Source organism: Anabrus simplex, chromosome 6, assembly GCF_040414725.1.
Source record: "Anabrus simplex isolate iqAnaSimp1 chromosome 6, ASM4041472v1, whole genome shotgun sequence".
NCBI lineage: Eukaryota > Metazoa > Arthropoda > Insecta > Orthoptera > Tettigoniidae > Anabrus > Anabrus simplex.
The window spans coordinates 272,149,623-272,177,282 of NC_090270.1; positions in this window are offsets into that span (position 1 = coordinate 272,149,623).

Genomic DNA, 27,660 nt, shown 5'->3' on the forward strand with positions numbered 1-27,660 from the left:
GTGGCCTCACCTTCTGTACTGAACAGGGGCCTTGTGAGGGATGGGAAGAGGGAAGGAAGCGGCCGTGACCTTAAGTTATGTACCATCCCGGCATTTGCCTGGAAAAGAAGTGAGAAACCACAGATAACCACTTCGAGGATGGCTGAGGAGGGATTCGAACTCCCCTATACTCAGTTGACCTCCCGAGGCTGAGTGGACCCCGTTCCAACCCTCGTGCCACTTTTCAAATTTCGTGGCAGAGCCTTAAAGGGAACCTCAAATACATTATAGGCCTACTGTAGGAGTGCGTACATTCACCATGGAAATATCATCCCTGTAAGGTATGGTAAGGTCCATTTTTCTTTACACAGAGCATAGGGGAATGAACACAACGAAAAATATTGTGATGGTCTGCATATAAATATATGACTGGCAGACGTGACCAATATTAAAGGAATATAATTGGTAGAAAGAGCATTAGGACATACGAGGTTTTAAAAGTAAGCCATCAATATTCAGGTCAATCAGCTCAACATATAACAAGTTCATGGGTGGAATAGATCTGCTCCAGCGTCTCCACTCACAATATAGGTCAGTAGTGACCTCAAGGAATGTTATTGACCTATACTAATGACCTCTATCAGCTTGCTTAGAATTGCTGCTTGAATAGTGCACAGCCTGTTGTATCCAAAAAACGAAGACGGATCAACTTGCATTCATCCGAATGCTGGCTAGTGGTAAGTTGACATACACACCACCATCGCAAAGGACAGGACCTTGTGCATCGCACCCAAACGGGTGCAGAAGGATATCTCGTTAGCCTGGCGAAAGGAAAACAAAAAACAAGAAGGTGCAGATTCAGCAAAAAGAACGCCAGGCTAATGTGTTCAGCTTGCAGTGATCAGACGCCACTTATTGCACCTTTATTACTCCCCAGCGTTTGATTTATGAGAAAAATATGAAGATATCGCTACCTTAAGGGACGATTGCTCCAAATGAAAACATACTATTATGAGAATACTTCTTTCTTTCTTTCTTAATACAATTACTCTCCAGGGTTGGTTTTTCCTTCGGACTCAGCAAGGGATCACACCTCTACCGCCTCACGTTCAGTGCACTGGAGCGTGAGTCCTTCGGTAGGGGATACAACTGGGAAGGTGGACCAGTAATTCGCCCTGGCGGCCTCACCTGCTATGCTGAACAGGAGCCTTGTAGGTGGATGAGAACATTGGAAGGGATAGAAAAGAAAGAGAGAGGGAAGCGGCCGTGGCCTTAAGTCAGTTACCATCCCAGCATTAGCCTGGAGAAGTGGGAAACCACAGGAAACCACTCCGAGGATGGCTGAGGATGTAAGAGAAACCTCCCGAGTCGACCCCTTTACAGTCCTCGTAAGAACATTTTGAATTTGTTGGCAGATCCGGAAATCGAACCCAGGCCTCCGGGGAGTGGCAGCTAATCACACTAACCACTACACCACAGAGAGGGATCGTTGTTATTTTATTTAGTATATAGTACCGTTTAGAGTTATTACCCTAGTTTTATTTGAAGACGAAGGGAAAATGGTTTTGTTTTAAAACTGCAATAAGTGCTTTAGCCTCCGTTTTGTTATCTTAGAATTACAAGGAATTCATCATCATCATCATCATCATCTGTTTACCCTCCAGGGTCGGCTTTTCCCTCGGACACAGCGAGGGATCCACCTCTACCGCCTCAAGGGCAGTGTCCTGGAGCTCCAGACTCCTGGTCGGGGATACAACTGGGGAGAATGACCAGTACCTCGCCCAGGCGGCCTCACCTGCTTTGCTGAACAGGGGCCTTGTGGAGGGATGGGAAGATTTGAAGGGATAGGCAAGGAAGAGGGAAGGAAGCGGCCGTGGCCTTATGTTAGGTACCATCCCGGCATTTGCCTGGAGGAGAAGTGGGAAACCACGGAAAACCACTTCCAGGATGGCTGAGGTGGGAATCGAACCCACCTCTACTCAGTTGACCTCCCGAGGCTGAGTGGACCCCGTTCCAGCCCTCATACCGCTTTTCAAATTTCGTGGCAGAGCCGGGAATCGAACCCGGGCCTCCGGGGGTGGCAGCTAATCACGCTAACCACTACACCACAGAGGCGGACACAAGGAATTCATAACGGGGTATTTTGAAGAGCTGTTGCAGCCGCTCTCAGCAGACGTTACAACTAACCCCGGCTTTATACTACTGTATGCTGCTTAACCCTTACACTGCTACGCCCGAGATATCTCGGGCGCGGTAATGCGTCACGTCCTTGCTGCGCCCGAGATATCTCGTCGGTAACTTTAGCTAAAGTTCTGAACAGGAAATATATACCTTTGGAGTTTACGTTGTTTTTAAAACTTGAGAGGCAGCAAGCTACATCTTTTAGCAGTATAATGGGCCATCAGTCAAAACGGAGACTGCATTTTAACGCTATCTACGGTCAAATATCTGAAATAATGCACTCAGCTCAGCGCGCAACCTAGGTTGGCAGTCCCGCAAAGCACCTGTATCCAGGGTTTGCAAAAATGGCTTCAAGTAGCGGACAGCGCGTTCTTTCCGAGTTCGAACTTATAGAAGCTGTGAATACCCTTGAATCGGAAGATGAGTACTCAGATATCAGTGATTTTGGTAGTGATTACAGTTCTAGTGACAGTGATGACAGTGATAGTGCTGATCCTAAAGTACCAGCTCCACAAACCAGGAAAAGAATTCGTTCCGAACCTGATTTATTTCAATGGCGCATGGGTAATGTGTTTAGTCCTGTAATACACACTTTTGATGGCAGATCATCGGGTATACCATTCGGTGTGATTCATGATGAACCAGCGGTTTTAGATGTATTTCAGTGCTTCTTTTCACGAGAAATCATGGAGCATATAGCAGTTGAAACAAACAAGTACTTTGTATTTGTTACGCAAACAATGCCACCGTCTCCAAGTTCAAGGCTACAGAAATGGAGGGAAACCACACCTGAAGAACTGTACGTCTTTTTCGCCGTGACAATGCTTATGGCAAGAATGAAGAAACTTACAATTCTTGAATACTGGTCAACTGATCCTCTAATAATGACACCGCAGTTCTCGGATTTCATGTCTAGGGACAGGTATCTCTTATTATTGAGGTTGTTACATTTCAATGACAACAACAGTCAGGCTGAAGGTGACCGGCTGTATAAAATAAAGCCTGTAATTGACCATCTCCGAAACAAATTCAGAGAAACGTTCACCCCGTTTGAAAACATTTGCATTGATGAAAGTTTGACGCTTTTCAAAGGCAGGCTTTCATTCATTCAGTTTATCCCATCTAAGAGACACAGATTTGGAATAAAGACATTTGTTATCTGCGATTGTGAGACCGGTTACGTGCTGGATTTTATTGTTTACACAGGGTCAACTACAGAAATAATTCCTGAACGTGAATTTGGGGTATCAGGTGCAGTTGTCTTGACGCTAATTGAAAGGTACTTGCAGAAAGGACATACACTGTGGATAGATAACTGGTATTCAAGTCCACAACTGTACGATCACCTACACAAAAACAAAACCAACACATGTGGTACCGTCAGGAGAAACAGGAGGGGTATGCCGAAGTTTACTACAAAATTGAAGACAGGACAAACTGAATCAAAAGCGACAGATAACATGATTGCCATCAGGTGGTTCGATCGTAGGGAAGTTTGTATGCTGACCACGCGACATACAGACAAAATGATACCTACAGGGAAGACGGACAGACAGACAAGACTGCCTGTAGAGAAACCCCATTGCGTTGTTGAGTATAATAAGTATATGGGTCCTGTTGACCGGTCAGACATGATGATCAGTTCTATAGAATGTGTGCGGAAGTCAATGAAATGGTACCGAAAGTTCTTTTTCCACCAGCTGGACATCACTGTTCCAAATTCTCATGCCCTCTTCAATGTCAAAACAGGACAGAACATATCACTAGCAGATTTCCAGCTACAGCTTATAAGGGAACTCATCCAGAAGTACCATGTGTCTAGACAAACCAGTAAAAGAGGACGTCCTACATCTGGTGACCAACCACTCATACTAACGGAGAGACATTTCCCATCCCCTGTACAGCCTACTCCAAAGAAGAAATTTCCTACAAGATGCTGCCATGTCTGCTCCAACACAACAACTGGCGAAAAGAAGAGGCGAGAAACCCGGTATATGTGCATCAAATGTGACGTGGCCCTCTGTGTTCACCCCTGCTTCGAAATATACCACACATTAGTGAAGTTTTGAAGACGGTACATTGGAGTGTCTGTTGTAAATTTTGAAACAATTTGGTGTAAATTAGGTGAGTTGATATTTTAGAACTTGGTGTTTTCACTACATTTCTTATTTTGGCCAACCCTGGCTTAAATTGAATTTTTGTTACATTACTGTAATAGTGAAGTGTTCCTTGATTGCTTTTTATTATGAAATAATTAGTCATAGCCGATCTATTCAAGGCGATGACCAGTGAGTACTTTGACTATTATGGACAACCCTGATTTGAAAAATAGCTAAAATGTCTCACATTCGTAATTGTTGAAAGAGTGTTGTCTAATTTGGTGAGAATTTAGCGCTTGTGCAAATGGAATATAGAATTTTTTATAGGAAAGTGTATTTTTGGCTCACATGGACAACCCTGATTTTTTTGTGTTGTTAATTTTTGTGAAAAAAAATAAAAATGAAATCTGTTCTGGAATTATTTGCCAGTTCATGTGAAATATCTTGCACAATTTTCATATTTTTCATGTATTGTGAGGCATTTTATTTTTAACAAATAATTCAGCACCGAGGGTTCGGATAGTCGCTCACAATATTAGCAGCGAAAAGGTTAACAGAAATAATAATAATAATAATAATAATAATAATAATAATAATAATAATAATAATAATAATAATAATAATAATAATAATAATAATAGCTCTCTTATAATCGCCTTTATGGGCGGGATAGCTGAGTGGTGTATTTACTGGCTTCTCACCAAGGCGGGCGTGGTTCGAATCCCAATCAATGCATATAGGATTTTTGAAATGGAGAGTCTCGTTCCTTTACTTCGGATACCACGTAAAACTGGAAGTACTTTTTTTGTGCTAGTTGTTTTACGTCGCACTGACACAGATAGCCTAGGTCTTACGGCGACGATAGGACAGGAAAGGGCCAGGAGTGGGAAGGAAGCGGCCGTGGCCTTAATTAAGGTACAGCCCCAGCATTTGCCTGGTGTGAAAATGGGAAACCACGAAAAACCATTTTCAGGGCTGCCGACAGTGGGGAACTGGAAGTACTGTGACTATTATCACGATATCAACAGTCACGCAAAACTAGAAGCTTAGCTTAATCATACTTCTCGATAGCTAGGTAATATTTCATTTAATGGCTCTTTATATAGTTGTGTGTATTTTTAGGCAAGCAACATGAGAAATTATAGGCGAGAAAGGGAAGAAAAGGTTTGACACCGTTGGACGTGGTGGGGAGAACAGCAAAACTCTTCTTTGTTAATGAAGGAGACAGTGATTTTTCAATTAGGAGAATGTCAAAAATTTCAATATCCACTATTCCGTAACTTACTGACACTCCAGAAAATATATTGAGAAAGTCAGAGAAGAAAAAGAATCGAAAGAGGAAAATAATCATGTGGCAAACTCTCGATTAACGAAAAGAATGCGTCTAACGGTAAAAGGAAGATATAATTCGTGAATTCCTGTTCAGAAGAAGATGACTGTTATTTTCCGAATTACGGGGACGTGTATAAAAAAAAAAGGGGAGGAATGGGTCCAGTGTCAAGTGTAAACAGTGCTCGCATTGGGTGTGTGCTAAAAACAATCCGTACTATGTTCTAACAATATTGAAAACTCAAATTGAGTGTTTCACTATCTTGCGTGCTCTGTTGCCACTCGTCCGACTCGTTGGCTGAACGGTCAGCGTACTGGCCTTCGGTTCAGAGGGTCCCGGGTTCTATTCCCGGCCGGGTCGGGGATTTTAACCTTAATTGGTTAATTCCAATGGCACGGGGGCTGGGTGTATGTGTTGTCTTCATCATCATTTCATCCTCATCACGACGCGCAGGTCACCTACGGGTGTCAAACAGAAAGACTTGCACCTGGCAAGCCGAACCCGTCCTGGGATATCCCGGCACTAAAAGCCATACGACATTTCATTTCATTTTTTGTTGCCACTTATTGTTGAAACATGTCCCTGCTTTTACTATATATAGTCTATATTTATATATATACATACACTTTTTTGTACTGGGGTTGGGACCAACATATTTACTGTCAAGGCCAATATGTATTAATTGATGTATGTGGTTTTTATTCTTAACTTTCTCAAAGACGTTCTCCTAATCAATGATCTTATCTTATGTTAATCTGTTTACCCTCCAGGGTTGGCTTTTCCGTCGGACTCAGCGAGGGATCCCGCCTCTACCGCCTCAAGGGCAGTGTCCTGGAGCTTCAGACTTTGGGTCGGGGGATACAACTGGGGAGAATGACCAGTACCTCGCCAGGCGGCCTCACCTGCTATGCTGAATAGGGGCCTTGTAGAGGGATGGGGAGATTGGATGGGACAGGCAAGGAAGAGGGAAGTAAGCGGCCGTGGCCTTAAGTGAGGTATCATCCCGGCATTTGCCTGGAGGAGAAGTGGGAAACCACGGAAAACCACTTCCAGGATGGCTGAGGTGGGAATCGAAATCAACTCTACTAAGTTGACCTCCCGAGGCTGAGTGGACCCCGTTCCAGCCCTCGTACCACTGTTCAAATTTCGTGGCAGAGCCGGGAATCGAACCCGGACCTCCGGGGGTGGCAGCTAATCACGCTAACTACTACACCACAGAGGCGATCCCTAATCAATGAATCAAATAAAAACAGTTTTTTTAGGTCAAGATACTATTGAACTAAAACTTCGATGTATATCAGGGCGTTCGTAGTACAAATAGAAATAGAATAGAAACAGAGATATATGTATTAACGTTAATTACAAACAGGATCAGAGGTCCCTTCGACTGTAACTAACTGCCACCTTAACTTAAATGTATCAATTAATATACACAAATCTAATAAAAATACATAAATGAGCGTAAGATACATTTTCCTACAGAGGATAAAAATAAGATTAAAAACTAAACATCTAGGATAATACAATATCACTTTTACCATTTCAGAAACATAGACTATACTAACAAGGAAGAGAAGACTAAACGGACTCCTATGACACATTTTAATACCGAAGGTGAATTAAAAATGAAATTGAACATTTAAAATGTATCTAGGAGATTATCATACTTCGTACTATTTAATTAATTTGGTGAAAATTGACATACATGGCTTAATAAGCGGAAACGTAGCGGTATTTAAGACATTTTTCTGAGTTTCGACACTACTCTGCTGTATTTTATATACTGTAGTTTAAGGTCATTGTATTATTGAGAGGCAGTGACAATGAACGACTTACTGCACTTTACCGTACGATGCTGTGGAACCTGAAGGGTGTTAGTGGTAAACCTATTGTCCCGACCATGCACTTGACTCATCTTAACAAAGAACTTGGTCACACATGAGGGAGCATTAGATTTGAAAATTCTCAGCAGTAAGCAAGCAGCTGAATATGATCGTCTGTCCCAAAGTTTCAAACACTCTGCCGCTTTGTAGTAAGATGTTACAGGACAGTCTTTACGAATATTGAAGACGAATCGCACACAGGCATTCTGAACTCACTAGAGTTTGGTACGATATTTCTCTGAGATATCGCTATAAATTACAGCGCCGTCATCTAAAATAGGAAATAATATAGTTTGGATGAATATACGGCAAGTTTCGTCGAAACTGATGCAATATACCAGTCACTTTCTCGACCAAATGCTTGGCATGGAAGGTCCAGGAGGGAGTATTATCCATAAGAATAACTAAAATCTTAACACATTCCTGATACTTGACTACAGAAACGTTTGCAATTACTGGAGGAATGCTCCTGTTGAAAAGATTTGATAAATTTCTTCGATAACCTAGAAAAGTAGCTAACGTTTTATTTTCATTTGATAGTAAATTATGACTTAGTGTGTATTGATGTAGTCTTTCTAAATCCAGATTTATTTTACTAACACTTTCGTCAACACGATACACAGGAAAATGGTAATAGATCTGTAAATCATCGGCGTACATATGATGTTTCGTGTGGCGTAAAACTCCAGGAAAATCGTTTATATACAGTGAAAACTAAAGGGGAGATTGTTGGTTACAAGGATAATGTCCAGATAGAGGAGGAGACTAAGGCCAAAGAAGTATTAAAATTTACATATGATAACAATGACATTTACAATAAGATACAAAAGTTGAAAACTAAAAAATCGGCTGGAATTGATCAGATTTCTGGGGATATACTAAAGACAATGGGTTGGGATATAGTACCATATCTGAAGTACTTATTTGATTATTGTTTGGTCAGAGGAGCTATACCAGATGAATGGAGAGTTGCTAGAGTAAGCCCTGTGTACAAACGAAAGGGTGATAGACATAAAGCTGAAAATTACGGGCCAGTAAGTTTGACGTGCATTGTATGTAAGCTTTGGGAAGGCATTCTTTCTGAATATATTAGACATGATTGTGAAATTAATAACTGGTTCGATTGAAGGCAGTTCGGTTTTAGGAAATGTTATTCAACTGAAGCTCAACCTGTAGGATTCCAGCAAGATATAGCAGATATCTTCGATTCTGGAGGTGAAATGGACTGTATCGCGATTGACCTGTCTAAAGCATTTGATAGGGTGGATCATGGGAGACTACTGGCAGAAATAAGTGCAATAGGACTAGACAAAAGAGTGACTGAATGGGTTGCTATATTTCTAGAAAGTAGATCTCAGAGAATTAGAGTAGGTGAAGCTTTATCTGATCCTGTAATAATTAAGAGGGGAATTCCTCAAGGCAGTATTATCGGACTTTTACGTTTTTATATATATATAAATGATATGAGTAAAGGAGTGGAATCGGAGGTAAGGCTTTTTGCGGATGATGTTATTCTCTATAGAGTAATAAATAAGTTACAAGATTGTGAGCAACTGCAGCGTGACCTCGAAAATGTTGTGAGATGGACAGCAGGCAATGGTATGTTGATAAACGGGGTTAAAAGTCAGGTTGTGAGTTTCACAAATAGGAAAAGTCCTCTCACTTTTAATTACTGCGTTGCCGAGCTCGATAGCTGCAGTCGCTTAATTGCGGCCAGTACCCAGTATTCGGGAGATAGTAGGTTCGAACCCCACTATCGGCAGCCCTGAAAATGGTTTTCCGTGGTTTCCCATTTTCACACCAGGCAAATGCTGGGGCTGTACCTTAATTAATGCCACGGCCGATTCCTTCCCACTTCTAGCCTATCCTGTCCCATCGTCGCCATAAGACCTATCTGAGTCGGTGCGACGTAAAGCAACTAGCAAAAAAAAAAAAAAAAAAAAAAAAAAATTACTGCGTTGATGGGGTGAAATTTCCTTTTGGGGATCTTTGTAAGTATCTAGGTGTTAATATAAGGAAAGATCTTCATTGGGGTAATCACATAAATGGGATTGTAAATAAAGGGTACAATTCTCTCCACATGGTTATGAGGGTGTTTAGGGTTTGTGGTAAGGATGTAAAGGAGAGGGCATATAAGTCTGTGGTAAGACCCCAACTAGAGTATGGTTCCAGTGTATGGGACCCTCACCAGGATTACCTGATTCAAGAACTGGAAAAAAAATAATCCAAAGAAAAGCAGCCCGATTTGTTCTGGGTGATTTCCGACAAAAGAGTAGCGTTACAGAAAAGTTGCAAAGTTTGGGTAGGGAGGAATTGAGAGAAAGAAGAAGAGCTGCTCGACTAAGTTGTATGTTCCGAGCTGTCAGCGTAGAGATGGCGTGGAATGACATTAGTAGACGAATAAGTTTGAGTGGGGTTTATAAAAATAGGAAAGATCAGAATATGAAGATGAAGTTGGAATTCCAGAGGACAAATTGGGGCAAATATTTATTTATAGGAAGGGGAGTTAGGGACTGGAATAACTTACCAAGGAAGACGTTCAATTAATTTCCAATTTCTTTGAAATCATTTAGGAAATGGCTAGAAAAACAACAGATGGGGAATCTGCCACCTGGGCGACTGCCCTAAATGCAGATCAGGATTGATTGATTGATTGATTGATTGATTGATTGATTGATTGATTGAACACGGGACCCTGAGGGCCGTCAGAATGTAATTGTGTTTGTCAAATACTTTACGCTGAAACCTCCCTTTCAAGAACGCTTCAAACCAAGAAAGAGCTGATAGAGACATGCCCATTATGTATAAAGATCATTTCTAAACCCAGACTCATGTTTTCTTCTATTTATCTTCATAAATAAGCGTGTAGAATTCTCAAAAGCTCTTTCACAGTGTGATATACTGAACTTGTCAGTCCGTAATCACTTAATCGTGCCGGGCTGAGTGGCTCAGATGGTTGAGGCGCTGGCTTTCTGACCTCAACTTGGCAGGTTCGATCCTGGCTCAGTCCGGTGGTTTTTGAAGGTGCTCAAATACGTCAGCCTCGTGTTGTTAGATTTACTTGCACGTAAAAGAACTCCTGAGGGACTAAATTCCCGCACCTCGGCGTCTCCAAAACCGTGAAAGTCATTAGTAGGACGTAAAGCCATAACATTTTATTATTATTATTATTATTATTATTATTATTATTATTATTATTATTATCATCATCATTTTAACGTCCGGCTCCATGGTTAAATGGTTAGCACGCTGACGTTTGGTTACAGGTGTCCCCGGTTCGATTCCCGGCATGGTCGGGAATTTCAACCATAATTGGTTAATTCCCCTGGCATGTGGACAGGGTGTATGTGCCGACTTCGTCATCATTTCATCCTCATCACGTCGCGCAGGTTGTCTACGGGAGTCAAATCAAAAGACTGTGAGCGAAGACCAGCACGCTATCCACTTAGCCATGGAGCCGGACAATGACGAGATGTGTAACTCAGATGGTTAAGGCGCTGGTTCTCTGAGTCCAAGTTGGCAGGTTCAATCTGGACTCAGTCTGGTGGTATTTGAAGGTGTTGAAACACGCGAGATTTACTGGCACGTAAAAGAACTCCTGCGGGACGAAATTCCGTCAACTTGGCGTCTCCGAAAACCGTGAATGTAATTAGTGCGACTTAAAACTATTATTAAACTCATTCTTCTTCTTCCTATTAGTCATCATGGATTTGCATTTAGGTCTTTCGTCCAAGTGGTATATTCCATAACAATTGTTCACTTAGTCTTTTCTAAGATGATTCAATCAATTGTCGGGTTGCTAATATTTGAGTTGCTCAGTGTCAGTGAGAGCTATCCAACAAATATCTACAATTGAGAAGAAGAATATTTTATTATATTTGTTAATTTGTAAAATACCTCATATTGAGGTTCAGTTTTTCACTTCAATAATTTACTTGTTCTAAATTTTGTGCTAACCTAGAAAACAAAAGATAGTGAAATATATACTGTATTTTTTATTATTTCAGCACTGCAAACTATATTATGTAGTATGAACTCACATAAACCGAGCGATGCATAAAATATAATAAGCCATGAAAACCGAACAACCGAACTACAGTATATCATTTATTCAGCCAGTTCACACAATTCTGCATTGTCTGATGATATCAAACCATCACAAACGGATTTTACACTGGGTTTTAGATCCCGTTGTTTCAGTGTAGCTATATTCCTCCCATCTCAGTACACATGCAACCAGTTCCTTGTTTTTGAGCAGAAATGTGTTTCTTCATTGCTTAGCTTTCATATTCCCCACCATCGTTTCATTTTCTTTTAGCAACCATTTTCTCCATGACTTTTTCTTTCACATTCGTTTCTTTTAATTGCTAGCTACACTGGTTATCTCCATTTTGGATGCACAGAGAGACTAAGTGTATTACTACATCTGGAATTCCAATTTTCATGAAAACATTAATAATATTAGATATTTGTTTCACATAATAAGGTTTAAAATTGTATTTGAATAGACAACTTGCACATCAGTAATATATGTATAGTTTAAACATAAACATTGTGTTAGTTCCGTACAGTTGTTGACACAGTTGTTTACACAGCAGACATGTATCTCGTACAACTGTGTCATGGGGAAAATGGTTGCTAAAAGAAAATGAAACAATGGTGGGGAATATGAAAGCTATTCAATGAAGAAACACATTCCTGCTCACAAACAAGGAACTGGTTGCATGTGTACCGAGATGGGAGGAATATCGCTACGCTGAAACAACGGGGTCCGCCTCTGTGGTGTAGTGGTTAGCGTGATTAGCTTTCACCCCCGGAGGTCCGCGTTCGATTCCCGGCTCTGCCACGAAATTTGAAAAGTGGTACGAGGGCTGGAACGGGGTCCACTCAGCCTCGGGAGGTCAACTGAGTAGAGGTGGGTTCGATTCCCACCTCAGCCATCCTGGAAGTGGTTTTCCGTGGTTTCCCACTTCTCCTCCAGGTAAATGCCGGGATGGTACCTAACTTAAGGCCACGGCCGCTTCCTTCCCTCTTCCTTGTCTATCCCTTCCAATCTTCCCCATCCCCCGCAAGGCCCCTGTTCAGCATAACAGGTGAGGCCGCCTGGGCGAGGTACTGGTCATTCTCCCCAGTTGTATCCCCCGACCAAAAGTCTGAAGCTCCAGGACACTGCCCTTGAGGCGGTAGAGGTGGGATCCCTCGCTGAGTCCGAGGGAAAAACCGAACCTGGAGGGTAAACAGATGATGATGATGATGATGATAATGATGATGAGGATGATGATGAAACAACGGGATGTAAAATCCATCATAAAATACATTCCGGCAGTTGATCATCCTTTTATGATGATGTGATATCATCAGACAATGCATAATCATGTGAACTGGCTGAATAAATTGAATTTCTTTATTTATTTATTATTGGCTTTATTTGTGGCGAAGTTAGGGCTCTTGGCCCTCTCTTACACTTAACCATTACCGAGCTCAATAGCTGCAGTCGCTTAAGTGCGGCCGATATCCAGTATTCGGGAGATAGTAGGTTCGAACCCCACTGTCGGCAGCCCTGAAAATGGTTTTCCGTGGTTTCCCATTTTCACACCAGGCAAATGCTGGGGCTCTACCTTAATTAAGGCCACGGCCACTTCCTTCCCACTCCTAGCCCTTTCCTGTCCCATCGTCGCCATAAGACCTATCTGTGTCGGTGCGACGTAAAGCAACTAGCAAAGAAAAAAAGAAAAACACTTAACCACATTGTGCGGCTTAATACTGAATACAAACTTAATATTCAAACTTAACACGCTGTATATAAAAATAATATAACTTAATATAGACTAAAACTAAAATATTACATCCTAAGTCTAAAATTAGAAAAATAAATTCAATAACTACTGTAGGTTGAATTCATATAATATAACATTAATTTAAGTAAACTTTTGCTAACTATTTGCTCCAGACATTCACACATAACTACATGATATAGCCTACGTATTCAAGAGGAAATCTTTAGACTGCCTTTTGAAGGTAATTAATGAGGAACAATTTCTAATTTCAGGGCGTAAAGCATTCCATATTCTAGCGCCCGACACAAGGAAAGAATTACTGAAGGCAGATGTATAATGTGGAGGTATTGCAATTGTTGACCCAGATCGCGTGTCACGGTCATGAAAGGAAGATAGAAAACGGAAATTACTGGAGAGATGTTCAGGTATATTTTCAGTCAAGAGTCGATAGATAAGGGTTGATACATGGTGATTTCTCTGCTGCTCTGCTTTTAACCAAGAAAGTTGTGCGTAAAAAGGGGATACATGCGAGGCAAAATTCAATGAAAAAATAAATCTAATGCAGGAGTTTAAAGCTCTCTGCAATTTCCTATTTTGTTCACTGGTAGCATCCAGCAACACAACATCACAATAGTTAAAAATTGGAAGTATCAATGTTTGAACCAGTTTTATTTTTAAGTTGAGAGGTAATACGGTCTGGTGAATCTTAAGGGGATGAAGTGATGTATGAACTTTCCTGCATACGTTAGTGACATGCTCATCCCAGTTTAAAGTTTCATTTATAGTGACTCCAAGGCTTTTTACTGTTTTACAGAATGGGATAGCAACGCCATTTAATTGAATGACTGGAATTTGTAGACTGTGTAAATGGGCAAGCATACTTCATACTATAGTTTGCAGAGCTAAAAAAAAAAAAAAAAAAAAAAAAAAAACGGTAAACATTTCACTATCTTGTGTCTTCTAGGTTAGCACAAAATGTGCAAGAAGTATTGAACTAAAAAAATTGTACTTCAATATGAGATTTTTTCCAAATTAACAAATCTAATAAAACTTCCTTTTTCTCAATTGTAGATATTTGTCGGATAGCTCTCTCTGTCACCGAGCCCTCAAATATTATTCACCCGACAATTTTACTTGTTCTAAAAGTACTGATACCAAGTTTGTAATATTCCTATATTTGGACAACAACTACTTTAAAGTACAAACCAAACCATTAGGCAGCGTAAAATAGATCGGCAAAGCGTCATTGCAAAGAAGCGAGATATTTGGTTGTCCCTATAAAGACTATCAGGAAAGTGGGATATTTTGCTAAAAGAAGGAAATGTCCCGTGAAAACAGGACTAACTGAGGAGTGTCTGTTCAAAGCGTGCCATTTCCACTTTAAAATAAAATTTAGTATTTCGTCCATATGCATTAGGGTAGGTGAATGCTATCGAATACCATCAGCAATCCAGACCAAAAATAAAAAAATAAAATAATAATTCCTTAACATTTATACCATACCCGATCATGGGTATGTTCCATGTGTCTTCTATAAAGGGCGATTAAAACGTTTCCGTTCGACGGCCGTACAGTCCTGAATCGAGATGCCAATCAGGCAAAATTGCCGTGAGCAATGAGGCACTCATCCTACCAACGCACCAGGTTGAAGATCTCCGTGTGGTAAAACACCGTATACTGCTGCGTGAAGAAGTACGTAACAGCCTGCTACATGTAGTCGTCCGACAAGAAGCGTCGACCCTTCTAGGACTTTTTGAGAGCCTGAAGGCGTGATAAAGGTTATATGCCCGTCCACCTCAGTCGCCTCATCCACCGCCCGCTTGTTGTCCGTAATGGATGGGGGCTGACCTCCCAGCTCGACCGGCGTCTTGTGTCGAAATGCGAACCGCACTGAACTTGGTGCACTATTCCACAACGCTGGTTTTTGACAGATGAATGTCCACCGGTGTTTGTACTTCAGCAGCCAAGAAAAGAATAACAACACGTTGGTCCTGTTTGGACGTATTTGGTAATAAGTTCACGTGGCCGCATTTAACGCACGCACCTCGTCACGACACGACTGCCACACTAATCCCTTTGCCTACATGTCCGTACTTACATGCCCGCAGAGGAGTCGCGCTACGCTGCATGTGCGCTGCAGTAACGCTCTGAAACGGAAACATTTTGATCACGCCTTATATTATATGTTTCTTGCATTTTACCACAACCATGATGGAAATAGCGCCTCTTGAGCAGAAACTCCTCATCTGACATCTTAAGGCACATTCATAGTTCTGGGAGGCGATAAATGAAATGGCGTATGGCTTTTAGTGCCGGGATATCCCAGGACGGGTTCGGCTCGCCAGGTGCAGGTCTTTCTATTTGACACCCGGAGGTGACCTGCGCGTCGTGATGGGGATGAAATGATGATGAAGACAACACATACACCTAGCCCCCGTGCCATTGGAATTAACCAATGAAGGTTAAAATCCTCGACCCAGCCGGAAATCGAACCCGAGACCCTCTGAACCGAAGGCCAGTACACTGACCGTTCAGCCAACGAGTCGGACTGGGAGGCGATGATACCTCTCCAATCGCAATATGACCTCCTAGTTCTTTTATGTTTGTTCAGTATGTCTGGAAAGCCGCTGACTTTGTTGGCACCACTGCACAACTCGCTTAGAAGGATGTGAAGCCGTTGGCATCAATGAATTATGCTGTAATCATCTCAAAGAGCTGCTACCACAGGAACGCGGCGTCGCTCGTGACTTTGTGCAAACCGCAGCGCTTCTAAGATGGGTAAAATCTCTTCAGCATAAGTGGTACACACGTTATGATGCGAAATCTAAGTGCTTATATTATCAGGAAAGAACGAGCAGCCAACAGCCTCCCTTGCTAGAGACACGCCCGTAAATACTAGATTTGCGTCCTGTAAATTATCAACAAGGTGTTGGAAATTCTGCCAAGTCCTTTCATGTGGAAGCTGCATTATGAGGATACTATCCAAGGACAGAATTAAGATTTTCACCATCAGTGAGCTGATGAAAACAGTTTATTCAGGGCATGTTATACCAGGAAAATAGAAGGCAAGCGACGAGCTGGTAGACCACCGATGCCCATGGCTCTAAACAACTCTGCCAGTTAGCTAAAGAAATGGGTGCTTCCTCCAGGGTAACAGCCAATGTCTGGGGGAGCAGATATGACACTTACAGACGAAGAATAAATGGGGATTGATATAGGTACTATCAAATTTGTACATACCTGTATTAACTACTTAAATATTTACAATTTAAATTATCTGCTGAACAATGTTAAATAGATGCTCAACTCTGTTTGAAAGTATCTGTTTTTACTGATCTCAATTTTGTGAAGACAAAATGCAACAACTTACTCTCCAGCTATATGATAGTTGACTCTGAACTTTCTAAGGCTTCCTGGTATACAATTGTGCCTCGTTTCAGTCAGGATACTTCTTAATCGAGAGAATGTCGTCTCAACGAGATAAAATGTGATCGGACAATATTTAAAGAAGGTAATTTCAACTTATGACAGCTCTGGATCCGCGATGTTTAGGTGACAATAGGCTAAAATTCAAACTAATTTGGTTATTAAGAAGTGCCGTCTGGCCAGCGCTTCCTTATTACAATCAACACAAATTATCTTGTCATCTGTTTCCATGCAATAATCACTTTCGCTATCAGTACCATCACACAAGTGTTCGAAAAGGGAACACTCATTGTCAGAGTAGTCAATAAATTTAGTAGCTATGTGGCTTTATAGCCCTCAGAAGAGGCGAATGTACTTCCGCTTCTCTAGCCATGTAATCACCTCCATGTTATTTTTTTTAACAAACACCTTCAAACCGAAAACAAACTCCCACCCCTCCCCCAGTCAACACAAATTGAAATCGGTGCCATTTGATGACATAGGCTTGAATTTATAGATCGTCTGTCTGAGAAAATGTCGCTCTTAACAAATATTGTACCATTATCTACGAAGACGTTCCGTAGTACTAGAGTTTTCGCAAATTGATTCAGTCCTTCGGAATTACCTTCCAAACTTTGCAAGATAAACACTTCTAATCAACATTAGAGCAGCATTTTAAAAGGTATTCATGTGAAGTCTTGACAACATTAAATATTTCAAATTGTTATTTCTTTGTTGGAAGGAAGGGCATCGTAAGTTTGTTGACAACACGTGCGGGTGAAGCCACGTGAAAGAGATCGCCATGTGTCCTCATTTCCATGGCTAAGGAACAGCCTTTGTAGACAGTAACGTTTCCTGAGAGCCCACTTTACAGGATAGAGCACGACGCTGCACTTTATAGCCTGTTATTCCAGACGATATCTCCGCTGCTGACGTCTGCAATGCGTTACGCATGACTGAGACACGTGGACAGCATATCAGCAGCAGTACGACCGTCTGTTTGGGCTTGCGATAGCTTGTCTGCCCACCCTTTATCTTTCCTATCGAAATTATCCTAAAAGACCATCATCTAACTTCCCGTGTTACAATGAACCGGTTAAAACAAGATTTACTCTCTGCCTAGTAATAGTTTAGTTCACTTAAATTAAGGCTGATTTATTCAGTATATTTGTTTTGTTTTTGTTTGTATATTTCGTTTAAATTAGTTTCGCTTGGGATTTATTGACTATCCTATGTTAACGTGTTGCCTGCTGTCATTTCTTGATGGATACAGTACTTTTGTATCCATCTCTTGGCACAGGCCAGAGTAAAGTGTAGCTTTCACCGAAGTCCCAGTCTCATCCATGGCTGTGACAATATGGAAGCTGCTGGGGTGTGGGTGGTGCTGAGTAATGGCATTCATCACCGGGCGAGTTGGCCGTGCGCATAGAGGCGCGCGGCTGTGAGCTTGCATCCGGGAGATAGTAGGTTCGAATCCCACTATTGGCAGCCCTGAAGATGGTTTTCCGTGGTTTCCCATTATCACACCAGGCAAATGCTGGGGCTGTACCTTAATTAAGGCCACGGCCGCTTCCTTCCAACTCCTAGGTCTTTCCTATCCCATCGTCGCCATAAGACCTATCTGTGTCGGTGCGACGTAAAGCCGCTAGCAAAAAAAAATGGCATTCATAGCACGACTAGTGCATCTCAGTGTTATGAAAGGTGTGGCTCATAGGGTCAGTCCTGCTGCAATAGCACTTTTTGACCCAGTGAGGAAAGCAATGGCAAACTACCTCACTCCTCGTCTTGCCTAGTACGCCTCATTTTGTTGCTGACATTGGTTTTTGCGGTTTCCTTATAACTGCATAACCTTTGGTGGTGCTATTTGAGGATCCAACCAGCCTCTGGGCTGATGACCTAACAGACACAGACGTTAACTTGAGAAAAAGTATATATAGTTCAACCACCTAATTAATACACAATATTATAATTATTAAATAAATATTACAATTATATTATCTATAATTATATTAATTAAATATTATAATCAAAGGACTAAGAAGACAATCCCTACAATCAGCAACGGCTCTCTTCAATGCAAAGATGATGCCAATCTTGACCTACTGTCTAAACGTCATTTAGTTAAAATCGACGACAAAAAGACTTATCCATAATAGAAAATATAAACGTTCACTACTTGAAAGCAGCCTTAGGTCTATCCAGATTCACCCTCTCAAGACTTGTCTATCAGCTGACTAGAGAGATTCTCTTTGTAGATGACTTAAGAATAAATACATTGTGAGCTAAAATCCATCGATGCGACCAGGAAATTAAAGGGGAGAGAGAAGAATAGGCAAGAAATATGGTCAGAATGTTTCGCTACGGATGCAGTGATAGACCAAACCTGGAGAGGACCCAACCTAAAACTCCGCCAAGTACTGACCAGGTTATCAGAACACGGTTACCACCCAAAAATTTGTGTGAAGACTCACTTCCATGAGCCAGGCTAAACTTGCGTGTGCAGCCTGTGGCATTGTGTGTGTGTGTGTGTGTGTGTGTGGGTGTGTGTGTGTGTGAAAGGTACCACATAACTTTTGCCAACAAAGAATGATCTCCATCACAGAGTAAAGTGAAATGTGAAAATAGAGTGTCAATGTTAAACTCTGTACTTGCACATCCGTGAGCAAGTATCCAATTATCAACATTGTAATCTAAAAATGTTATTTATCAAACAAAAGTGGATATGTTTCATCTCTTAGAGACTTCTTATTTTTTTCCACCGTGGGGTCGCAGGTGAGAACTGTGTCGCTCATGTGGGTTTGGCCCTGTTTTAACGCTGGATGCCCTTCCTGACGCCAACCCTATATGAAGGGATGTAATCACTATTGCTTGTTTCAGTGGTGGTTGGTAGTGTAGTGTGTTGTGTAAATATGATGAGGAAATTGTTGGGACAAACACAAACCACAGTCCCCGGGCCAGAAGAATTAATCAGAGGCAATTAAAATCCCTGATCTGGCCGGGAATCGAACCCGGGACCCTCTGAACCGAAGGTATCAACGCTGATCATTCAGCCAATGAGTCGGACAGCCCTTGGAAACATCATCAGCTCACAAACACTTAAATAAGATTAATAGCACATAAGCACATCTGAAAGGAAGATCATGAATGTAGTATTGTCTATGTACTATTCACCTCTTTTAAGTGTTTGTGTTCTGATAATGGCTCCAAGAGCCGAAACATGTCCACTTTTGTTTAATAATTCTTTTTTAGATTGTAATATTGTGTATTGATTAGGTGGCTGAACTTTATATATATTTTCTCAAGTTATAAGGTCAATACGGACCAGTATGAACATGATTACTTGTAATAATAATATCCCATGTTACCGGGCGAGCTGGCCGTGTGGTTAGGAGCGCGCAGCTGTGAGCTCGCATCCGGGAGATAGTGGGTTCGAACCCCACTGTCAGCAGCCCTGAAGATGGTTTTCCGTGGTTTCCCATTTTCACACCAGACAAATGCTGGGGCTGTGCCTTAATTAAGGCCAAGGCCGCTTCCTTCCCACTCCTAGCCCTTTCCTGTCCCATCGTCACCATAAGACCTATCTGTGTCGGTGCGACGTAAAGCAAAAAAAAAAAAAAGAATGCCATGATTTTAATACGTAGACTTTCACGACCACTAAAATGACATTATGATAATTATTTGGGGATATTAGGTCGTGTAGTATTAATTATCAGCTAACTTGTTTCAATCCTGAGATAAGGATCATCTTCAGAGTAGTAACAAAGTATAATAGCAACTGGCATTTCATAGTAACCAGACTCAAGATAGAGAGATCCTGTTAGAAATATAGTTCATTCCAGGGCCACTCAAACAATAATCATTAATAAATGCCTTTGATTTTGTACCTCATTGCTTATGACACACCTTCAAAGTAATTATTGACGTAGGTTAACGGTTAGCGCTATTAGCTGCCGTCCTTGGCGACCCGAGTTCCATTCCCGGCACTGCCGGAGATTTAAGAATGACAGGAGGGCTGGCAGGTGATTAAATGGTACTTGTAGTTCACCTTCATTGGGGGTATGCCTGAAAAAAGATGCACTACCTGCGAACGGGGACACGAATTTACTAAATTAAGTTCATTATTTCCCTTGTACACGGTGATTACGGAGCAGAGCCTCTGTAGCTCAGGCGGCAGCGCGCCGCCCCCTCACCGCTGGGTTCCGTGGTTCAAATCCCGGCCACTCCACGTTAGATTCGTGCTGGACAATGAGGAGTCAGGACAGAATTTTTAACCGAGTCCTCCGATTTTTCCCTGTCATCTTTTATTCGCAAAATACTCTCCAATATTATTTCATTTCATTTCATCCGACAGTCATTAATCATTGCCCCATAGGAGTGCGACTGGCTTTCGCAGCCGGCGCAGTTCCTATTCTCGCCACTAGATGGGATTTCATTCACTCCATTCCTGATCCGATAAAATGACTTGACACAGGCTATGGATTTTTATATACGGTGATTACGAAGCACGTCGTTTCGTGCATTTGATACAAACGCCGTGATGAACATATTTAGTTATGCATGCCCTTATATGAAATGAGATATATATGTACAGTATTGTACGGAGTGACCGCCTCTGTGGTGTAGTGGTTAGCGTGATTAGCTGCCACCCCCGGAGGCCCGGGTTCGATTCCCGGCTCTGCCACGAAATTTGAAAAGTGGTATGAGGGCTGGAACGGGGTCCACTCAGCCTCGGGAGGTCAACTGAGTAGAGGTGGGTTCGATTCCCACCTCAGCCATCCTGGAAGTGGTTTTCCGTGGTTTCCCACTTCTCCTCCAGGAGAATGCCGGGATGGTACCTAACATAAGGCCACGGCCGCTTCCTTCCCTCTTCCTTGCCTATCCCTTCCAATCTTCCCATCCCTCCACAAGGCCCCTGTTCAGCATAGCAGATGAGGCCGCCTGGGCGAGGTACTGGTCATTCTCCCCAGTTCTATCCCCGACCAAGAGTCTGAAGCTCCAGGACACTGCCCTTGAGGCGGTAGAGGTGGGATCCCTCGCTGTGTCCGAGGGAAAAGCCGACCCTGGAGGGTAAACAGATGATGATGATGATGATTGTACGGAGTACCGTTGTTATGAACGTGTAATGTACACTCCTCCAGGCTGGAGCTCGTAACAGCTGTTTCTCATGCACGCAGAACTATCCGTCAGGTCGTGACCTTGACATAGGCTACCTGTTCTAACCTCTGACCATAGTCACAGGCTTACATGCGTTAAGGGAAGGAACAAATTTATTTATTTATTTATTTATTTATGTATTTATTTATTTACTTTTTAATTTATTCTTACATCTGTGGCCAAGTTAGGGCTCACGGCCCTCTCTTACACTTCACCACTTTCAGTAAAAAAAAAAAAAAAAAAAAAAAACCATCGCACTACAGTCCTTGAAGGGCCTTGGCCTACCAAGCGACCGCTGCTCAGCCCGAAGGCCTGCAGGTTACGAGGTGTCGTGTGGTCAGCACGACGAATCCTCTCGGCCGTTATTCTTGGCTTTCTAGACCGGGGCCGCCATCTCACTGTCAGATAGCTCCTCAATTCTAATCACGTAGGCTGAGTGGACCTCGAACCAGCCCTCAGGTCTAGGTAAAAATCCCTGACCTGGCCGGAAATCGAACCCGGGGCCTCCGGGTAAGAGGCAGGCACGCTACCCCTACACCAGGGGGCCGGCTTTAAAAATGTAAACATTAAAGTAAAAGTAAGGCATAGTAATTCTACAAAAAATAATACTATGTATAGATACGCTGAAATCAGGTTGCAAATCAGTAAGGCAATACGAGAGATAATACTAATAATTATAAGAAGAGGTACGACTACTATCAATAATAACTGAAGTGCATAACAGATAAAAGGAAACCCATTCACACAACATACACGCGATGACTCACACAACTCAGTTACATCTATCCAGGAAAAAATTTCGGCAGACAGATTTGAATTTATGAGAGTAAGTTAACGTTTACGATGTCCGGCTCCAAGGCTAAATGGTTAGCGCACTGGCCTTTGTCACAGGAGTCCTGGGTTCGATTCCCGGCAGGGTTGGGAATTTTAAGCATCAGTGGTAAATTTCGCTGGCACGGTGGCTGGGTGTATGTGTCGTCTTCATCGTCGCTTCAACCGCATTACGACGCGCAGGCGCCTACGGGATTAAAATCAAAAGACCTACAGCTGGCGAGCCGAACATGTCCTCGGACACTCCCGGCACTAAAGGCCATACGCTATTTCTACGTTTACAATTTAGTTAATGATTACCTCGCTGTTTGGTGTACTAAAACTATAAGTTTTCTCTCCATCATCGTATTTATTCATTCCAAATGTAGGTGATGAAGCCCTGCTCTTGACACTGTGCTGGAGGTTCGCTTTAGCACTACAGTACCGGTCAAAAGTTTAGGACCACATAAAGAAATCACGAAATGTCATCTAGAACCTAAAATTGTCCCTCTAGACCTCTGTAATTTTCTTTCTGAGCTCTCATATCTAATAGGATATATGTCGCCTGATTTCATTGAGTTAGTCCAAATACTGTAGAGGTTATGAATTTTTAACCTTTGGAAGGTTACACAAGAAATAAAAAAGTTTGGTAATGTAATGTACTGTACACTCTAATTGGTTGCAAGTATCACGGCCAAGAATTTTTTGTAGACTTAGCAATAGGTGGGGGTTATTTTAGTATACATATCAACATTCCGAAAATATGCGGCACCCTTTTCTTGCCAGTGTTTTATTTTTTTCGAACCAGGGCCAAAATGGTTGATTTTTCTTTGCCTTTGTCATGTATGGACCAAGGTCTCAGGGCGAGCTATCGGCGTCAAACTTATCTGCCCTAATAGTTTCATTTGTACTCTGCGGATGGCATCCAGGTACACATTTGTGATGCCGATAGCTCACACTGAGACCTATGACAGGGACAAGGAAAAATTACCATTTTAGCGCTGCTTTGAAAAAAGAACCGCAGAAAAATCGGTGCCGCATTTTTTAAGGAATTATTATATTTATACTAAAATTGCTGAGTCTATAAAAAATTCTCGGTGGTGATACTTGCAACCAATTAGAGGATACAGTACATAATATTTCCAAAAATGTTGACTTTCTGATGTGATCTTCCAACAGTTAAAATTGTATAACTTATACAAAACTTGGCGTAAATCACTGAAATGAGGCGATGTATATCATATTAGATGCGAGAGCTCAGGAAAAAAAATACAGAGGTCTAGTATCAAAATTGTAGGTCCTAGATGAAACTTCATGATTTTTTAATGTGGTCCTAAACTTTTGACAGGTACTGTATCCTCTTAACGTCAAATCCTAGTTTGAGAGGAAAATCTATGAAGATCCCGAGGCGACATTTCTGTAGACAAGACGACGGGAGGTCTGAGGAATGCGCAAGAAACAAAGCGACGTACAGTAATAATGTATGGCATAGCTCGTTCTCCTCCTGCGAGAGTCAATAAATGAAAATAATGGCTTGCGTTATCCGGAACACAACAGCATTCCTCTTCCGCTGAGCAATGTTATATACTCTGTCGATATAACCAGCGACTTCTCACATTTCAGCACAATCGTCTACACTTCATTGTAATGGTATGTGCCACAGTTACAACTTCCCATCACATCTGAACATAGGTGAGCAAATCATCCACGGGGTGGTAGAACCAGTTTGTCACACTTGTACGAAGATGAAGTTTAGTGCCACTCATTATTAATGTTTGTTCCTCCCGTGACTAACAAACCCCGAGCTGCTGCAGACCCAGCTTTATATAGTAGTGATGGGACATTCGATTCATTTTACTAAATCGATTCATTTGATTCCGTTCACGTTACTGAATCGATGCAGTGATCCGATTCACGGCACATTAGAGTCACCGCTCCTACTGCATCTGTGTAGTATGTACTGGTAAGACAGCAGCAACAGCATTCAGTGCTCGCTGCTGCCATCTGGTCTTCATACTATGAACTCCTTTCTTAGAAAAAAATGTTAGTCATTCTAATACATCGAAGGTTTCCGGCGACGCAGGATGGGAAAGGTCTGGGATTAGGAAGGCAGCAGCTATGGCCTTAATTAAAGTACAGTCCCAAGATTTCCTGGTGTGAAAATGGGGAAACTACGGAAATCCATCTTAACGGCTGCCGACGGTGGGATTCGAACCCAACTTCCCCGAATGCAAGCGCATAGATACGCAATACTAACTGCACGTCCAACTCGCTCAGTCATTTTTTAAAATATGTATTTTTCTATCAGCAGAGGAATTTTTAAATCGTCATATTTTGTATAGGCTACCCGAGATGTACAGTAGCCTACTGGTTTTCTGATTCAACATACTGTTGGTTAAGTTATTGCGTCAGTCGGCTCACTTACTGTCCACATATTATTGAAGTCTTGTGCAACGATGTGACATACGAACTGAGAGAATACTGATTTATTCTTCCCAATATAAAACAGGTACTTTTGAATGGTCATGAGCATGACTCATAGTCATACGGCAGGCTAGAATCGAGTTTATTTAATTGTCAAATGTCAACTAAGTCATAATACTAAGATTCATTAAATTAATAGATAGTATAACCTAATAGCCTACCTACTTACTACCTAATTTAAAATTATGTTTTACTACCTTTTTAACACGCCAACGGCCGTAGCCGTGTTGAAACACCGGATCCCGTGAGATCTCCGAAGTTAAGCAACATTGGGCGTGGTCAGGAGTTGGATGCGTTGCCACGCACTGTTCGTGGCGGGGTAAGGGAATGGAGGAGTGGAAAGGAACTGGCCACCCTACTGCACGTAAATTCCGGCTCAGGAATACCTCTGCGGAGGTTCGGACCTGCCTTCGGGCAGAATAACCCTTACCTTACCTACCTTTTTAACACTGCAAATAAATCCATATATTATTTAAACCTCCCTGTAAGAAGAGGACAGTGAATGCAACGAACGGTGTGTGTGTTGTGTCTTACTGATCCGTGACTGCGTACGATTCTTTCGGTGTGCCATGATTCACTCTTTCTCGCTGCAGCGGAAGCTCGGCTCCCCGCCAACGTCCAGTGTCCCGCTAGTGAGCCGTGAGTGCGCCACTAAGCACTGTCCGCTGGGAGTAAGCTGAACCGTGTGCCGTGAGGTCGCCGTTCCTGTGAATCGATTTACTCGGACACTTGAATGAATCGATGATAATAATAATAATAATAATAATAATAATAATAATAATAATAATAATAATAATAATAATAATAATAATCGTATGGCCTCAGCTACCGTGTGCAGACATTTCAATTTGACGCCAACTGGCTGTCTGCTAGTCAATTTCGACGTTCCGTTTTACTCTAGGCCCACTAGATGGCAGACCGAGTAAACCGAAACTCTCTTGGGCGTCTATGGCTGAGATTTAATGAATTTTGTCGGGTAAACACCAAATGTGTCACCAGAGATCTTTTACATGCCCACATCATACGACATGGAGTGTCGAATGGACTTTTTTTCCGCCCTTCAAAAATCCGACTACCTCTGCCGGGTTTGAACCCGCTATCTTGGGATCCGGAGGCCGACACTCTACCACTGATCCAAAAATGAATCGATACACTGCCTCGAATGATGCATTCAGCAGCCAACACTATTATATAGGCGGGGTGATACTGCGTGTACTTTGGAACAGCACGGGCGTTAGCCGCAGGAGGAGCCAGTGAGGGGTGAAAAAACTGCTCACCCCTCTGTGCATTTATTGTGGAAGTAATACAGAGGCAGCAATAATAATATATACAGACATAATGACAAGAACATGATCAAAAATATATATCAAGACCTGATGTAAAATGAAGCACATAAAACATATCAAGTTATATAGACGGATGGCAATCTTAAGAAACGAGGGCAGGAATGAACAACAATCCGAAGAACCTTTCAATGAACAGTTTGACACTTCACAGTTTCATATAGAGTCTGGGAGGCCCGTAAGGGACCTCTTGTAGGGTTCCAGCCGGGTCTGCTGGAGCCGGCGACGACGGGCGAGGTCCGAAGCCCGGCTCACTACTTCTTCTTGAAGGAGCCCCGTGCCGCTCCGCGTGCCCCGAGTCCTCCTCCGCGTGGCCGCTCCGCGAGAGGCCGCTGCCGAAAGAGGAGCTGGTTGAAATTGGAAGCCCTCCCGTGGCCCGGTCCACCTGGACCGCCACATCCCACCCCTGTGACATGGCGAGAAAGAGCATGTTCGCTCGGTTGAAGAAATATTTCTGCTGCGCCTCGTCCAGTGTCGGCCAGCTGCTGAGTGGTGGTCACGTTGCTGGGGATTTAGAGCCACCAAGTTCTTCAATGCCTGGACGATTTGCAATACTTTAGCATCCGAAGAAGTGGGGAGACCCATGTCATAACTGGCTGGAACGAGTCGTCTCCAGTCGTCGTCCTCGGTGATAGACGGGTCTTGGCCCGTGTCGCCCTGTGCATTGTCTGCTCCTAAAAACTATCCAAGCGCTGTTCCATATTCCGTTGATGTACCAGTCATTGATGTGGTTAATGCAAGGTTTTGGATGTTTAAAACAGTGACAGTTGGACGACAGTGAAGGTGGAGGTTTGGTGTTGCTCTCAATGGGGTTCGAGATAATGGGAAGGCCCCTTCGACTATGGAACTGTCAAATAGAAGGGGAAGGGTGGGTAAATAAACTTCACAATCGTCCATCTTCTCCACCACACGGAAAAGCATAGACTAATCCCAATGCTCTTCGGCTTAGAAGGAGAAAAGCGAGTTCAGATACTTTGGTTGTTCCAGTCTTAGTAGCTTCTTACGACATCCTTTAACTCCACCCGTAGGGGAGATAAAGATTGTCCGTAAATCGAAAGAAAATTGAGTGCACCCACAAAAGAATGGAAAGCCTCATGAATTCTGAGAAAATGCTAGTGGCTTTACGTCGCATCCACACAGATATGTCTTATGGCGACGATGGGATAAGAAAGGCCTAGGAGTTGGAAGGAAGCGGCCGTGGCCTTAATTAAGGTA